The sequence below is a fragment of the Setaria italica genome, chromosome III (genome assembly GCF_000263155.2).
Source record: "Setaria italica strain Yugu1 chromosome III, Setaria_italica_v2.0, whole genome shotgun sequence".
NCBI classification, from domain to species: Eukaryota; Viridiplantae; Streptophyta; class Magnoliopsida; order Poales; family Poaceae; genus Setaria; species Setaria italica.
The window spans coordinates 22787153-22793152 of NC_028452.1; the positions used below are offsets into that span (position 1 = coordinate 22787153).

The 6000-nt window shown below is 52.9% G+C and overlaps 1 pseudogene; it reads left to right on the plus strand.

Moving 5' to 3' along the window:
* The first annotated feature begins 4979 nt into the window (after positions 1-4979).
* Positions 4980-5586, plus strand: LOC101764046 (annotated as a pseudogene).
* Positions 5587-6000: the final 414 nt, after the last annotated feature.

The window sequence follows — 6000 nt, forward strand, 5'->3', positions numbered from 1 at the left end:
GTCTGATTCGAATAGTGCTATGACCACTACAACATCATCACAGCGATTGGTGGTCGCAGTTTTCTTCACTCGATCGGTATCCGTTTCTCTTCCGATCCGATCCGTCAACGTTGATGTCACAACAGGAAAAGCGCGAAGCAAGAAACGAACTAATGCACGTGGGCGAGGTATTCCCCTCCTTTCCCAAGGGCCAAGTCCCAACTCCCAAGTGGGCAGCACCGAACAAAACATTCCGTGCTCCAAGCAAGGAATGGCTGCGCATGCCGCGTTATTCCTTCCCCTCCCAAACCGTGGACGTAGCAGGCGCCGGTCACCGGACAGGTCGCGGCACGTTTTGTGATCCTTACTTTGCGTAGCCGGTCCTACGTAGGTCTTGTTTAGTTGCTAAAATTTGGAGTGCTAAAATTACTGTGCCAGCACTGCAGCACACTGTAGCGTTTCGTTTGTATTTGTGAATTATTGTCCAAACATTGACTAATTAGGCTCAAAAGATTCGTCTCGCAAAGTACAACAAAACTGTGCAATTAGTTTTTAATTTTGTCTACATTTAGTACTCCATGCATGTACCGCAAGTTTGATGTGATGGGGAATCTTCTTTTTGCATAGTGCTAAAGTTGGAAGTTGGGGGTAAACTAAACAAGGGTCATGTTTAGTTCCCTCAAAACTCCCAACTTTGACACTATGCAAAAAGAAGATTTCCCATCACATCAAACTAGCGGTACATGCATGGAGTACTAAATGTAGACGAAATCAAAAACTAATTGCACAGTTTTGTTGTACTTTGCGAGATGAATCTTTTTTTAAGCCTAATTAGTCAATATTTGGATAATAATTCATAAATACAAACGAAATGCTACAGTGTGCTACAGTGCTGTTATAATTTTACACCTCCAAACTTTGAGCAACTAAACAAGACCAAGGGCATAATAGGTAGCTCGAAAAGCTTCTCATAGGATGGTGCGCAGTGGCAGTGATGGAAGGGAATAATGGAGGAGCACAGCGCCGAACTTTCTAGAACCAACTGATTGCCGCGAAAGCGAAGTGAGAGAGCAGGTCAAGGAGAGGGCGAGAGAAAGGAGAATGTGAAAGTGACAGAGCGTCACCAAGGACGCGCGTCCACACGGTGCGGTTCCACGTGTGCGTTTGACCGGTCAGATAGTACCCTCGTCACTATCTAGCGGCGACGGAACGGCAGCGACCCAGTGGGCGAGCGAGACAAGATCGCGCAAGACGAGTAAAGTGGTCGCTCGGAACCGCCCTTGTTTTATGCCATGCTTATCGCTAGCTCTTTGCAGTTGCAGAGGTCAATTTCTCCGAAATGGCAGTGCGCACGGCACCGGGGCCTGCTCCACTTGAATACTTGATGTTTACTAGTGCCACGCAATGGATAATTATAATCATGGATGATGAACCCCACGACGGCGACCAAGACCAAGAACAATTATGTTTGCCCGGCCGGTGAATAAGTACAAATATATTTCTTACTAACTAATACTCCCTCCATCCTAAATTATAAACTTAACTAATATAGATGCATAGAGATTATTATACATCTAGACATAGGGTATATCTAAATGCATAATAAAAGTTATGAATCTAATAAAATCAAAACAGTCTATAATTTGAAATGGAGGAAGTACTTGCTCACTGACAAGGCCAATTATTTAGCATTGTGCGGGGGTTAGTCGGCATGCTTAGCTAATTAGCGTGGCAAATAGAAACCTAGCTTGATGGCGGCGGCCATCGTCGTCGAGGACTTGTGCCCTTCCGGTTGATCAGACATTCAGAGGCCAGTGGCCCAGCGCCGTTCCCCAACCAAAACCCGCGGCTCAGGCTGGACGCCGATGCTAGCTAGCTACGGAGTACGGACCATGGTCTCGCGGTCGCGTTCTGCTGTGCTCTGGGTTGATCGATCCACGTGCACGCTCGGGCGGAGCGGACGGAATGCGACTCCGGGGCGGGCGCACGGCCGAGGGCCGTCGCAGGTGACGCGCGCGCCGTGACGTCAACAGAAACGCCTTCCGTGCGAGGTCGCGGGGGGACGCGTCGATTTGGAGGCGGGCAGGCAGGTTGAGGCAGGCCGCGGTGCCAGCCGAATTGAACCCGATGGCGGCGACCGGCCGGCCGGCCGTGTATCTTCGATGCGCACAGGTGTCCGCGATCGCTGCTCGGCTATGCCATGCCACGTATCTTTCTGCCGGTTCCCGGACACTGGAGAAAGGCAAGTGAGTACCAAAGGGAAAGGCAGTTAGGGAGAGATGCTCGACGCGACGACGCTAGCTTCTGCGTTTCTGCCCTCCACGGAGATGTCAAACCAGAACAGAGAAGCCACTGCGTCGGCGTGCACTCCATCTTACTTTCTGTCGCCACAGCAGAGGCGACTACCAAGCGAAAGGCAGATAGATGCTCAACGCTTCTCGGCTTCTGCCCTCCACGCAGACTCGCAGAGCCCAGACCAGAGCGAAGCAGGTGCCGGAACCGGCGGCTCAAATAGCGGGCGGCCGTTCTTTCCCCTGAAATGTGGAGAGCGCAGACAGCGCCGAACAAATTCCATGTTCCAAGAAGCAAATAATGTTCGGAACGGCCGGTCCACGCAGCTCGATCGCGCACCGGGCCATGCCGCCGTATCGGTGGACGTGTGATGGTGCGTGAGGCGTACAGCAGGCCATAGCCTCCATATCCGGCCTAGCCGCCTAGCTAGCTCGTCCTGCCGCTCTCCGATCTCCACGAGGCATCGTCGTCATGGTCGACCCACACACAGATTCTGCTGCGCGGAAGCTTCGCGGCTGCTTCGTTTCTCAGATTTCCGGGCCGCGCCAGTGGGTACGGAGATCGATCTCTTTCTCTCCGGTCGCCGCTGATCCACGAGCCTGCACCTGCAGCAGAGGCCTATTCGCTTCAGCTTATTCAGCTAGCTTATCAGCTACCAAATAGTATTTTTCTCTCACAACAAATCAGTCGTTTCAGCTTTTCAGCCGGTTTATAAGTTGAAGCAAAAATCAGCTCTGCACGGTGCAGCTGATTTGGGACAGTACAAGGCAAATCCGCGATTAATGAGTAATGACACACACAGGTCGTCCTGCTGACGCGCTTTCGTCAGGCGGCCTAGTATTTAATATCTGGCGTGGCAGGTTAATTTCAGCGTGACCAAGCTGAAAGTCCTGGGATATACTACTGGTGCTAGTAGCACACCATACATGTATGATCCACTTGTCAAGATTTAGTACTTGTATGGTACTAGTTCCACGGTGCCATACCTGCCACGACGACCGCCTCGTCACCGCCAGACATGTGCGAGTTCACGATGAATTTAAAAAGATTGGTTATCTACACAATGACCTTGCGTCCAGACGCCGGTATACAGCGCATTAATAAACGTGCTAATGGTGTGAGAAAAGGGTAGGAGCAAATAGTACACTTGGCTTCGCGGAGCCCAAAATCGAAATCCATGTGTCCCCACGTGACAGACCGCGACCCTTCTTTCTCTATTCTATCATCATGACGGGGCGCCCGCTCTGACAACATGATTTTGTAACACGCGGGATTCCATAACATTGAGAAGGTGTTGTCAATTTAAAAAATTGACCAGCCACCAGTCTACGTACATGCTTTTTTTGGTTGAAGGAATTTTATATGGATTTTAACATAAAATGAGTTCCTATAAAAGTTTTAAAGTACGTACGCTCACATGAATCACGCTTACTTACACACATGCACCAACATTTTAATCCGAACCTAGTGGCATCAAATCTGTATCACAAAAGTTATAAGGAACGAAATAAACCTTATTACATAAATAAATAAAATCTGAGGACACATGTGATAGGATTCTGGGAACTTTTTGTGCGTTCCCTATATTCTTATCTTAAATAATGACATTTTCAGCAAGAGTTTCACGTGTTTCCAATCTTGTCGTTTTTTCACATGCATCGATCATTCGTGTCGGATTCTTGTGTTTCACACTCCTTTCATCCCAAATTATTATTCGTTTTGACTTTTTTAGTATATAGGTTTTGTTATGCACCTAAATATATATTATGTCCAGATACATAGTAAAAGTTATGCATGTAGAAAAGCTAAAATGAATTGTAATATGGGATAGAGGGAGTATATTTCAATGTTCGTTTTATTTCTACCCTACTAGGATGCCTTACCCGGTGGAAAAATACTGATATGGCTTCTGACAATGTGACGTTCCCGGTCGAGAGTCTGATCCAGTGCTGTTCCTCAATGCGATATTGCGATCAACCAGGGACCGTGATACTACTGTGGCAGCGGTTTGGCTCGATCAGCTGTTTACGCGATAGTGACGGCTAGGCTCCCAGTAAAGGCTAAAGCGGAAAGCTCCATTCCATCCCTGATCCATGCCCGCGCCAAGAACCTCCTCCCTGGCTCAGACGCCACGCCCACGCGACCCATCAGAGCGCGGGCGGGCGGGCTTCACGTGCACGCGGGGTCGGATCGGATCGGACGGCGACGGCGCGCGGCCGCGCAACGCCAACAAACTGACGCGCGCGACCTCACGGGAGTGGCACCGTGCCGCTGGTCGACCCCGATGGATCGCGGCGGGGGTCGTGCCGTGCGTGCAGCGTGCTGCAAGCCTTACCACTAGCTAGCTCTAGCAAGAGGAATAGTCTTGTTTGGGAGGGGTTGATACGCGTTTTAGGTCCTGTTTAGGAAGGGGTTGTTAAAGTTTAATAGTTTGTTAAAGGTTAATATACCTTCAAATATAGTGTTAAACTTTAACATATTGAGGTGTTTGGATAATTTGTTAAACTTTAACACGTTACATGAGAAATGACAATATTGCTCTTCCTTCCTCTTGCACACTACCCCTTCCCATGTTGTTCCTCATCCCCTCGCTCATCTTGACCTTGGGGCTCCTTGTCGAGCCGCCCGCGGAGGTGCTGCAGCTTGGCGACTTCTGCGACGGCGGCCGCCTCAACATCGATCCCTCCGGCATCCAGGAACTTGCGGCGCGGGGCATGGACCTCGTCCCCGTGGATGCGTTGCGGCCCCTGGCGGAGCAGGGCCCCTTCCACCTCCTCATCCACAAGCTCTACGGCGACGACTGGCGCGCCCAGCTCGAGGCCTTCGCCGCGCGCCACCCGGCCGTGCTCGTCGTCGACCCGCCCCACGCCATCGACCGCCTCCGCAACCACATCTTCATGCTCCAGGTCGTCTCCGACCTCGACCACGCCGCCGACAAGGACCGCACCTTCGGCATCCTAGCCAAGTCGTCGTCTACGACGCCGCTGCGCTCGCCGACTCCGGCCTCCTCGCCGCGCTCCGCTTCCCGCTCATCGCCAAGCCCCTCGTCGCCGACAGCACCGCCAAGTCCCACAAGATGTCCCTCATCTACCACCGCAAGGGCCTCGGCAAGCTCCGCCCACCGCTCGTGCTCCAGGAGTTCGTCAACCACGGCGGCGTCATCTTCAAGGTCTACGTCGGCGGCGGCCACGTCACTTGCGTCAAGCACCGCAGCCTGCCCGACGTGTCCCCGAGGACGACACATCCGTCGAGGGATCCGTCTCCGTCTCCCAGGTCTCCAACCTCCCCACGGCAGAGATCTTGCGTGGGCCTTGACGGTGGAGGAGAGGACCGGGGACGGAGGGGCCGCACTTAGGGGCCGACGGTGGTGGAGGAGAAGCCGCTCGCCGGCTCTCCCGCGCGGCCGCTCAGAGCCGCCCTCCACGCCCGTGCCTACTCCCGCCGAAGCCGCCTCCCACACCCGCCGCCGAGGAGGGGGGATCCGTGGCAGCGCGGCGGAGGAAGGGGGAGGGCGGCGCGGTGGAGGAGGGGGGAGGGTGGCGCGGCGGATCCGGCCAGGAGGAGGGGCGGCGCGGTGGATCCGGCCAGGCGGAGAGGATGAGCAGGAGGAGGAGGCTGGCGTTGGTGGCGGGGAGGAGAGAGAGGAAATGAGAGGAGAGAGAGGGGTAACCTGGGAAAAAGTGGATAGGGGGACCACTTTTAACACCTTTATCAAGTTTTAACACTCCC